Source organism: Astatotilapia calliptera, chromosome 4 (assembly GCF_964374335.1).
Source record: "Astatotilapia calliptera chromosome 4, fAstCal68.1, whole genome shotgun sequence".
In the NCBI taxonomy this organism is placed as follows: Eukaryota; Metazoa; Chordata; class Actinopteri; order Cichliformes; family Cichlidae; genus Astatotilapia; species Astatotilapia calliptera.
The window spans coordinates 35855-47806 of NC_137425.1; positions in this window are offsets into that span (position 1 = coordinate 35855).

Sequence of the window (11952 nt, forward strand, 5' to 3'; positions counted from 1 at the left end):
GATGACAAGAGAGTCACAAAGGGTACACAGAGAAGAAAAATAGAGAAAAACTAAGAAAAAAGTACAGAGAAAGCTAAGAAGAAAGCACATAAAAGAAAAGCTCCCCAAGTAGGGTTGAGACAAACAGAAAAATAGAACTCCCCAAGCAGGGTTGAGAAAAACAGAAAAAAGCACAGAAAAAGCTAAGAAAATGCAGAAAGAAACCTAAGTAAGAAGAAGCAGAGAAATAGAAGACAAGAAAGTCACAAAGAAAACCTAAGTTAAGGGAAACATATAAATAGAGGACAAGACAGTCCCTACATCATTGAGCCCAGCCTGATGAAGGCGAAACAACGCCGAAACGTCGCGACGGGCTCAATCATAAACAGCTAGCAACTATAACCCAAGATGGGTAATTTTTTGATCAGGGGGCATCAATGCCCACTCCAGTCGAGTGAGAGTGCACCAACAGGGGACCAGCAATTGCTGGGACCCTGTTTCCTTTTCCACACCCTAACCAGCCAGGTCCCGGTGGAGTGGGTGATGCCCCTGCCCATATCTCCTACCCTAATCCTAACCTATCCCCCCTCCCTCCCCCCCACCCCCCAGAAAAACAGAAAAAAAGCCTAAAAAATGGAAAAACAGAAAAACAGAAAAAGAAGCCTAAATAGAGTGGTTACTAAAGATGGGGGTGCCAGAAATATAAAGAAAGAAAGAGTGGACTAAAGAATAGGGGGTGCCATGAATAAAAACAAGAGAACAAAAAGGTAAAATGGAAATAGATGACAAGAGAGTCACAAAGGGTACACAGAGAAGAAAAATAGAGAAAAACTAAGAAAAAAGTACAGAGAAAGCTAAGAAGAAAGCACATAAAAGAAAAGCTCCCCAAGTAGGGTTGAGACAAACAGAAAAATAGAACTCCCCAAGCAGGGTTGAGAAAAACAGAAAAAAGCACAGAAAAAGCTAAGAAAATGCAGAAAGAAACCTAAGTAAGAAGAAGCAGAGAAATAGAAGACAAGAAAGTCACAAAGAAAACCTAAGTTAAGGGAAACATATAAATAGAGGACAAGACAGTCCCTACATCATTGAGCCCAGCCTGATGAAGGCGAAACAACGCCGAAACGTCGCGACGGGCTCAATCATAAACAGCTAGCAACTATAACCCAAGATGGGTAATTTTTTGATCAGGGGGCATCAATGCCCACTCCAGTCGAGTGAGAGTGCACCAACAGGGGACCAGCAATTGCTGGGACCCTGTTTCCTTTTCCACACCCTAACCAGCCAGGTCCCGGTGGAGTGGGTGATGCCCCTGCCCATATCTCCTACCCTAATCCTAACCTATCCCCCCTCCCTCCCCCCCACCCCCCAGAAAAACAGAAAAAAAGCCTAAAAAATGGAAAAACAGAAAAACAGAAAAAGAAGCCTAAATAGAGTGGTTACTAAAGATGGGGGTGCCAGAAATATAAAGAAAGAAAGAGTGGACTAAAGAATAGGGGGTGCCATGAATAAAAACAAGAGAACAAAAAGGTAAAATGGAAATAGATGACAAGAGAGTCACAAAGGGTACACAGAGAAGAAAAATAGAGAAAAACTAAGAAAAAAGTACAGAGAAAGCTAAGAAGAAAGCACATAAAAGAAAAGCTCCCCAAGTAGGGTTGAGACAAACAGAAAAATAGAACTCCCCAAGCAGGGTTGAGAAAAACAGAAAAAAGCACAGAAAAAGCTAAGAAAATGCAGAAAGAAACCTAAGTAAGAAGAAGCAGAGAAATAGAAGACAAGAAAGTCACAAAGAAAACCTAAGTTAAGGGAAACATATAAATAGAGGACAAGACAGTCCCTACATCATTGAGCCCAGCCTGATGAAGGCGAAACAACGCCGAAACGTCGCGACGGGCTCAATCATAAACAGCTAGCAACTATAACCCAAGATGGGTAATTTTTTGATCAGGGGGCATCAATGCCCACTCCAGTCGAGTGAGAGTGCACCAACAGGGGACCAGCAATTGCTGGGACCCTGTTTCCTTTTCCACACCCTAACCAGCCAGGTCCCGGTGGAGTGGGTGATGCCCCTGCCCATATCTCCTACCCTAATCCTAACCTATCCCCCCTCCCTCCCCCCCACCCCCCAGAAAAACAGAAAAAAAGCCTAAAAAATGGAAAAACAGAAAAACAGAAAAAGAAGCCTAAATAGAGTGGTTACTAAAGATGGGGGTGCCAGAAATATAAAGAAAGAAAGAGTGGACTAAAGAATAGGGGGTGCCATGAATAAAAACAAGAGAACAAAAAGGTAAAATGGAAATAGATGACAAGAGAGTCACAAAGGGTACACAGAGAAGAAAAATAGAGAAAAACTAAGAAAAAAGTACAGAGAAAGCTAAGAAGAAAGCACATAAAAGAAAAGCTCCCCAAGTAGGGTTGAGACAAACAGAAAAATAGAACTCCCCAAGCAGGGTTGAGAAAAACAGAAAAAAGCACAGAAAAAGCTAAGAAAATGCAGAAAGAAACCTAAGTAAGAAGAAGCAGAGAAATAGAAGACAAGAAAGTCACAAAGAAAACCTAAGTTAAGGGAAACATATAAATAGAGGACAAGACAGTCCCTACATCATTGAGCCCAGCCTGATGAAGGCGAAACAACGCCGAAACGTCGCGACGGGCTCAATCATAAACAGCTAGCAACTATAACCCAAGATGGGTAATTTTTTGATCAGGGGGCATCAATGCCCACTCCAGTCGAGTGAGAGTGCACCAACAGGGGACCAGCAATTGCTGGGACCCTGTTTCCTTTTCCACACCCTAACCAGCCAGGTCCCGGTGGAGTGGGTGATGCCCCTGCCCATATCTCCTACCCTAATCCTAACCTATCCCCCCTCCCTCCCCCCCACCCCCCAGAAAAACAGAAAAAAAGCCTAAAAAATGGAAAAACAGAAAAACAGAAAAAGAAGCCTAAATAGAGTGGTTACTAAAGATGGGGGTGCCAGAAATATAAAGAAAGAAAGAGTGGACTAAAGAATAGGGGGTGCCATGAATAAAAACAAGAGAACAAAAAGGTAAAATGGAAATAGATGACAAGAGAGTCACAAAGGGTACACAGAGAAGAAAAATAGAGAAAAACTAAGAAAAAAGTACAGAGAAAGCTAAGAAGAAAGCACATAAAAGAAAAGCTCCCCAAGTAGGGTTGAGACAAACAGAAAAATAGAACTCCCCAAGCAGGGTTGAGAAAAACAGAAAAAAGCACAGAAAAAGCTAAGAAAATGCAGAAAGAAACCTAAGTAAGAAGAAGCAGAGAAATAGAAGACAAGAAAGTCACAAAGAAAACCTAAGTTAAGGGAAACATATAAATAGAGGACAAGACAGTCCCTACATCATTGAGCCCAGCCTGATGAAGGCGAAACAACGCCGAAACGTCGCGACGGGCTCAATCATAAACAGCTAGCAACTATAACCCAAGATGGGTAATTTTTTGATCAGGGGGCATCAATGCCCACTCCAGTCGAGTGAGAGTGCACCAACAGGGGACCAGCAATTGCTGGGACCCTGTTTCCTTTTCCACACCCTAACCAGCCAGGTCCCGGTGGAGTGGGTGATGCCCCTGCCCATATCTCCTACCCTAATCCTAACCTATCCCCCCTCCCTCCCCCCCACCCCCCAGAAAAACAGAAAAAAAGCCTAAAAAATGGAAAAACAGAAAAACAGAAAAAGAAGCCTAAATAGAGTGGTTACTAAAGATGGGGGTGCCAGAAATATAAAGAAAGAAAGAGTGGACTAAAGAATAGGGGGTGCCATGAATAAAAACAAGAGAACAAAAAGGTAAAATGGAAATAGATGACAAGAGAGTCACAAAGGGTACACAGAGAAGAAAAATAGAGAAAAACTAAGAAAAAAGTACAGAGAAAGCTAAGAAGAAAGCACATAAAAGAAAAGCTCCCCAAGTAGGGTTGAGACAAACAGAAAAATAGAACTCCCCAAGCAGGGTTGAGAAAAACAGAAAAAAGCACAGAAAAAGCTAAGAAAATGCAGAAAGAAACCTAAGTAAGAAGAAGCAGAGAAATAGAAGACAAGAAAGTCACAAAGAAAACCTAAGTTAAGGGAAACATATAAATAGAGGACAAGACAGTCCCTACATCATTGAGCCCAGCCTGATGAAGGCGAAACAACGCCGAAACGTCGCGACGGGCTCAATCATAAACAGCTAGCAACTATAACCCAAGATGGGTAATTTTTTGATCAGGGGGCATCAATGCCCACTCCAGTCGAGTGAGAGTGCACCAACAGGGGACCAGCAATTGCTGGGACCCTGTTTCCTTTTCCACACCCTAACCAGCCAGGTCCCGGTGGAGTGGGTGATGCCCCTGCCCATATCTCCTACCCTAATCCTAACCTATCCCCCCTCCCTCCCCCCCACCCCCCAGAAAAACAGAAAAAAAGCCTAAAAAATGGAAAAACAGAAAAACAGAAAAAGAAGCCTAAATAGAGTGGTTACTAAAGATGGGGGTGCCAGAAATATAAAGAAAGAAAGAGTGGACTAAAGAATAGGGGGTGCCATGAATAAAAACAAGAGAACAAAAAGGTAAAATGGAAATAGATGACAAGAGAGTCACAAAGGGTACACAGAGAAGAAAAATAGAGAAAAACTAAGAAAAAAGTACAGAGAAAGCTAAGAAGAAAGCACATAAAAGAAAAGCTCCCCAAGTAGGGTTGAGACAAACAGAAAAATAGAACTCCCCAAGCAGGGTTGAGAAAAACAGAAAAAAGCACAGAAAAAGCTAAGAAAATGCAGAAAGAAACCTAAGTAAGAAGAAGCAGAGAAATAGAAGACAAGAAAGTCACAAAGAAAACCTAAGTTAAGGGAAACATATAAATAGAGGACAAGACAGTCCCTACATCATTGAGCCCAGCCTGATGAAGGCGAAACAACGCCGAAACGTCGCGACGGGCTCAATCATAAACAGCTAGCAACTATAACCCAAGATGGGTAATTTTTTGATCAGGGGGCATCAATGCCCACTCCAGTCGAGTGAGAGTGCACCAACAGGGGACCAGCAATTGCTGGGACCCTGTTTCCTTTTCCACACCCTAACCAGCCAGGTCCCGGTGGAGTGGGTGATGCCCCTGCCCATATCTCCTACCCTAATCCTAACCTATCCCCCCTCCCTCCCCCCCACCCCCCAGAAAAACAGAAAAAAAGCCTAAAAAATGGAAAAACAGAAAAACAGAAAAAGAAGCCTAAATAGAGTGGTTACTAAAGATGGGGGTGCCAGAAATATAAAGAAAGAAAGAGTGGACTAAAGAATAGGGGGTGCCATGAATAAAAACAAGAGAACAAAAAGGTAAAATGGAAATAGATGACAAGAGAGTCACAAAGGGTACACAGAGAAGAAAAATAGAGAAAAACTAAGAAAAAAGTACAGAGAAAGCTAAGAAGAAAGCACATAAAAGAAAAGCTCCCCAAGTAGGGTTGAGACAAACAGAAAAATAGAACTCCCCAAGCAGGGTTGAGAAAAACAGAAAAAAGCACAGAAAAAGCTAAGAAAATGCAGAAAGAAACCTAAGTAAGAAGAAGCAGAGAAATAGAAGACAAGAAAGTCACAAAGAAAACCTAAGTTAAGGGAAACATATAAATAGAGGACAAGACAGTCCCTACATCATTGAGCCCAGCCTGATGAAGGCGAAACAACGCCGAAACGTCGCGACGGGCTCAATCATAAACAGCTAGCAACTATAACCCAAGATGGGTAATTTTTTGATCAGGGGGCATCAATGCCCACTCCAGTCGAGTGAGAGTGCACCAACAGGGGACCAGCAATTGCTGGGACCCTGTTTCCTTTTCCACACCCTAACCAGCCAGGTCCCGGTGGAGTGGGTGATGCCCCTGCCCATATCTCCTACCCTAATCCTAACCTATCCCCCCTCCCTCCCCCCCACCCCCCAGAAAAACAGAAAAAAAGCCTAAAAAATGGAAAAACAGAAAAACAGAAAAAGAAGCCTAAATAGAGTGGTTACTAAAGATGGGGGTGCCAGAAATATAAAGAAAGAAAGAGTGGACTAAAGAATAGGGGGTGCCATGAATAAAAACAAGAGAACAAAAAGGTAAAATGGAAATAGATGACAAGAGAGTCACAAAGGGTACACAGAGAAGAAAAATAGAGAAAAACTAAGAAAAAAGTACAGAGAAAGCTAAGAAGAAAGCACATAAAAGAAAAGCTCCCCAAGTAGGGTTGAGACAAACAGAAAAATAGAACTCCCCAAGCAGGGTTGAGAAAAACAGAAAAAAGCACAGAAAAAGCTAAGAAAATGCAGAAAGAAACCTAAGTAAGAAGAAGCAGAGAAATAGAAGACAAGAAAGTCACAAAGAAAACCTAAGTTAAGGGAAACATATAAATAGAGGACAAGACAGTCCCTACATCATTGAGCCCAGCCTGATGAAGGCGAAACAACGCCGAAACGTCGCGACGGGCTCAATCATAAACAGCTAGCAACTATAACCCAAGATGGGTAATTTTTTGATCAGGGGGCATCAATGCCCACTCCAGTCGAGTGAGAGTGCACCAACAGGGGACCAGCAATTGCTGGGACCCTGTTTCCTTTTCCACACCCTAACCAGCCAGGTCCCGGTGGAGTGGGTGATGCCCCTGCCCATATCTCCTACCCTAATCCTAACCTATCCCCCCTCCCTCCCCCCCACCCCCCAGAAAAACAGAAAAAAAGCCTAAAAAATGGAAAAACAGAAAAACAGAAAAAGAAGCCTAAATAGAGTGGTTACTAAAGATGGGGGTGCCAGAAATATAAAGAAAGAAAGAGTGGACTAAAGAATAGGGGGTGCCATGAATAAAAACAAGAGAACAAAAAGGTAAAATGGAAATAGATGACAAGAGAGTCACAAAGGGTACACAGAGAAGAAAAATAGAGAAAAACTAAGAAAAAAGTACAGAGAAAGCTAAGAAGAAAGCACATAAAAGAAAAGCTCCCCAAGTAGGGTTGAGACAAACAGAAAAATAGAACTCCCCAAGCAGGGTTGAGAAAAACAGAAAAAAGCACAGAAAAAGCTAAGAAAATGCAGAAAGAAACCTAAGTAAGAAGAAGCAGAGAAATAGAAGACAAGAAAGTCACAAAGAAAACCTAAGTTAAGGGAAACATATAAATAGAGGACAAGACAGTCCCTACATCATTGAGCCCAGCCTGATGAAGGCGAAACAACGCCGAAACGTCGCGACGGGCTCAATCATAAACAGCTAGCAACTATAACCCAAGATGGGTAATTTTTTGATCAGGGGGCATCAATGCCCACTCCAGTCGAGTGAGAGTGCACCAACAGGGGACCAGCAATTGCTGGGACCCTGTTTCCTTTTCCACACCCTAACCAGCCAGGTCCCGGTGGAGTGGGTGATGCCCCTGCCCATATCTCCTACCCTAATCCTAACCTATCCCCCCTCCCTCCCCCCCACCCCCCAGAAAAACAGAAAAAAAGCCTAAAAAATGGAAAAACAGAAAAACAGAAAAAGAAGCCTAAATAGAGTGGTTACTAAAGATGGGGGTGCCAGAAATATAAAGAAAGAAAGAGTGGACTAAAGAATAGGGGGTGCCATGAATAAAAACAAGAGAACAAAAAGGTAAAATGGAAATAGATGACAAGAGAGTCACAAAGGGTACACAGAGAAGAAAAATAGAGAAAAACTAAGAAAAAAGTACAGAGAAAGCTAAGAAGAAAGCACATAAAAGAAAAGCTCCCCAAGTAGGGTTGAGACAAACAGAAAAATAGAACTCCCCAAGCAGGGTTGAGAAAAACAGAAAAAAGCACAGAAAAAGCTAAGAAAATGCAGAAAGAAACCTAAGTAAGAAGAAGCAGAGAAATAGAAGACAAGAAAGTCACAAAGAAAACCTAAGTTAAGGGAAACATATAAATAGAGGACAAGACAGTCCCTACATCATTGAGCCCAGCCTGATGAAGGCGAAACAACGCCGAAACGTCGCGACGGGCTCAATCATAAACAGCTAGCAACTATAACCCAAGATGGGTAATTTTTTGATCAGGGGGCATCAATGCCCACTCCAGTCGAGTGAGAGTGCACCAACAGGGGACCAGCAATTGCTGGGACCCTGTTTCCTTTTCCACACCCTAACCAGCCAGGTCCCGGTGGAGTGGGTGATGCCCCTGCCCATATCTCCTACCCTAATCCTAACCTATCCCCCCTCCCTCCCCCCCACCCCCCAGAAAAACAGAAAAAAAGCCTAAAAAATGGAAAAACAGAAAAACAGAAAAAGAAGCCTAAATAGAGTGGTTACTAAAGATGGGGGTGCCAGAAATATAAAGAAAGAAAGAGTGGACTAAAGAATAGGGGGTGCCATGAATAAAAACAAGAGAACAAAAAGGTAAAATGGAAATAGATGACAAGAGAGTCACAAAGGGTACACAGAGAAGAAAAATAGAGAAAAACTAAGAAAAAAGTACAGAGAAAGCTAAGAAGAAAGCACATAAAAGAAAAGCTCCCCAAGTAGGGTTGAGACAAACAGAAAAATAGAACTCCCCAAGCAGGGTTGAGAAAAACAGAAAAAAGCACAGAAAAAGCTAAGAAAATGCAGAAAGAAACCTAAGTAAGAAGAAGCAGAGAAATAGAAGACAAGAAAGTCACAAAGAAAACCTAAGTTAAGGGAAACATATAAATAGAGGACAAGACAGTCCCTACATCATTGAGCCCAGCCTGATGAAGGCGAAACAACGCCGAAACGTCGCGACGGGCTCAATCATAAACAGCTAGCAACTATAACCCAAGATGGGTAATTTTTTGATCAGGGGGCATCAATGCCCACTCCAGTCGAGTGAGAGTGCACCAACAGGGGACCAGCAATTGCTGGGACCCTGTTTCCTTTTCCACACCCTAACCAGCCAGGTCCCGGTGGAGTGGGTGATGCCCCTGCCCATATCTCCTACCCTAATCCTAACCTATCCCCCCTCCCTCCCCCCCACCCCCCAGAAAAACAGAAAAAAAGCCTAAAAAATGGAAAAACAGAAAAACAGAAAAAGAAGCCTAAATAGAGTGGTTACTAAAGATGGGGGTGCCAGAAATATAAAGAAAGAAAGAGTGGACTAAAGAATAGGGGGTGCCATGAATAAAAACAAGAGAACAAAAAGGTAAAATGGAAATAGATGACAAGAGAGTCACAAAGGGTACACAGAGAAGAAAAATAGAGAAAAACTAAGAAAAAAGTACAGAGAAAGCTAAGAAGAAAGCACATAAAAGAAAAGCTCCCCAAGTAGGGTTGAGACAAACAGAAAAATAGAACTCCCCAAGCAGGGTTGAGAAAAACAGAAAAAAGCACAGAAAAAGCTAAGAAAATGCAGAAAGAAACCTAAGTAAGAAGAAGCAGAGAAATAGAAGACAAGAAAGTCACAAAGAAAACCTAAGTTAAGGGAAACATATAAATAGAGGACAAGACAGTCCCTACATCATTGAGCCCAGCCTGATGAAGGCGAAACAACGCCGAAACGTCGCGACGGGCTCAATCATAAACAGCTAGCAACTATAACCCAAGATGGGTAATTTTTTGATCAGGGGGCATCAATGCCCACTCCAGTCGAGTGAGAGTGCACCAACAGGGGACCAGCAATTGCTGGGACCCTGTTTCCTTTTCCACACCCTAACCCCCTAACCCTAACCCTAACCCCCTAACCCTAACCCCCTAACCCCCTAACCCTAACCCCTAACCCTGTACGGTACCGGGGACGGCGTCTTGTGCCTGGTGGCCGTAACAGGCAGTGGAGTAGCGGGAGGGCCCAAGGGAAGGACCGTGCACCTCCGCGTCCCTTCAGGGGCCGGAACACTTTTCCTCTCCCTAACCCCCTACCAGCTTGCTGGTGGCCTGATTCTTTTCTCAACACCTAACCCCTAACCCTAACCCTAACCCTAACCAGCCTGTGCCTCCTGGGATTGGTGGTGCCCCTGCCCATTGCCTCTCTCCCTCATTGTGGGGAGCCCCCCACCCACTACCCTGTCCTTACCCTAACCCCATTGCCCCCCTCCCCCCTCCCCTTCTAGCCCTAACCCTAAGGGACACTTAAAAGCCTAAATAAAGAGAACAAAAGACAAGAAAGTCAGAAAAAACAGTACACAAGGAAAGGATTTACAGGAAGGGGGTGCCATAACAGAAAAATACAGAACACAGGACGGGATGTCTAAAAGGAAGGGGGTGCCATTTAAAGAAGTAAGAATAAAGAAAAGAACATCAGAAAAATAAAGAGAAAGAATAAAGAGCAAGAAAAAGAATAAAGAACAAGAGAAAAACTAAAGAACAACAGAAATACAAAGAGAAAGATAAAGAAAAACAGAAAGAATAAAGAACAAAAGAAAGAATAAAGCACAAACAGAAATACAAAGAGAAAGATAAAGAAAAACAGAAAGAATAAAGAACAAAAGAAAGAATAAAGCACAAACAGAAATACAAAGAGAAAGATAAAGAAAAACAGAAAGAACAAAGAACAGAAAAAGTTTGAAAAAGGGAGAGCTAAAGCAGAAAAAACTGAGAGTAAAGAAAAAACTAAGAAACAGAAAAAGTTAAGAAAAACAGAAAGGAAAAAGAAAAGTATAAAAGGCCAAGAGTGGCGAAACAGAACACAAAAGCGGGTGGGCCAGCCTGAGGAAGGCTCAAGAGAAGCCGAAACGTCGCGAATGGCCCACCACAGTGCACTACACCCGCTTAGGGTAATTTTTTGATCAGGGGGCACCAATACCAGTCCCATGGATGGACCGTGCACCTAGGTTCCGGCATAGCCGGGCCTATTCTTTCCCCACACCCTAACCCTAACCCTAACCCTGCCTGTCAGGCCCTTGGTGGACAGTTTTCACCTAACCCCTAACTTTGCCCGTGCCTCGTGGGGGTGGGAGATGCCCCTGCCTGTCCTTGGTGGCCTGTTTTCACCTAACCCCTAACCCTAAAACAAATAGAGAAAAATTAAGAAAAAACAAAGAGAACAACGTAATGATATGAAAGAGAACAAACAGAGAAAAAGAAGTGAAAAGCTGTAAGAAGCAAAAGAATGCTTTACAAAACCTAAGAAACAATTTTTCAACTAAAAACACAAGTGGGAGGAGCTAACAAAGGTATAAAAGGCCAAGGGAGGCAAACAGAAAACAGAAAGACAAAGACAAGACACACTGGGTCGGCCTGAAGAAGGCAAAAACATGCCGAAACGTCGCGAACGGCCCAGTTGATGCTAAAAGTGCACTAAAACCCTAGATAAGGGCAATTTTTTGAACCAGGGCAGGGACACCACCACCCGGCCCCATCGATGGCCCGTGCACCTCAGGCTACCAGCTTGCTGGTGGCCTGATTCTTTTCTCTCACCTTTAACTCATTGGTGTGTGTTATCTGGCTTCATGGATAGATAGAGCTGGGTGTCATCAGCATAGCAGTGAAAATGTATGCTATGCCTTCTAATGATGCTGCCTAGGGGAAGCATGTATAATGTAAACAGAATTGGTCCTAGCACTGAACCCTGTGGAACTCCATAATTAACCTCAGTGTGTGAAGAGGACTCTCCATTTACATGAACAAACTGGAGTCTATTGGATAGATATGATACAAACCACTGCAGCACAGTACCTGTAATACCTACAGCATGCTCTAATCGCTCTAATAGGACATTATGATCGACAGTATCGAACGCTGCACTGAGGTCTAGCAGGACAAGCACAGAGATGAGTCCACTGTCAGAGGCCATAAGAAGATCATTTGTAACCTTCACTAAAGCTGTTTCTGTGCTGTGATGAGCTCTGAAACCTGACTGAAACTCTTGAAATAAGCCATTCCTCTGCAACATCATTTTAAATGGCTATATCATATATGGTTAATCTAAAAATCATAGTTTTCCACAAATAAATCATGAAGTGGATAAAGATGTTAGGGTACCTGGGCTGTTGACCCAGCGTTTTCAGTTGTGTACCTTTATTTGTGTGCTCATCTTAGTTTATTACTGTGAAG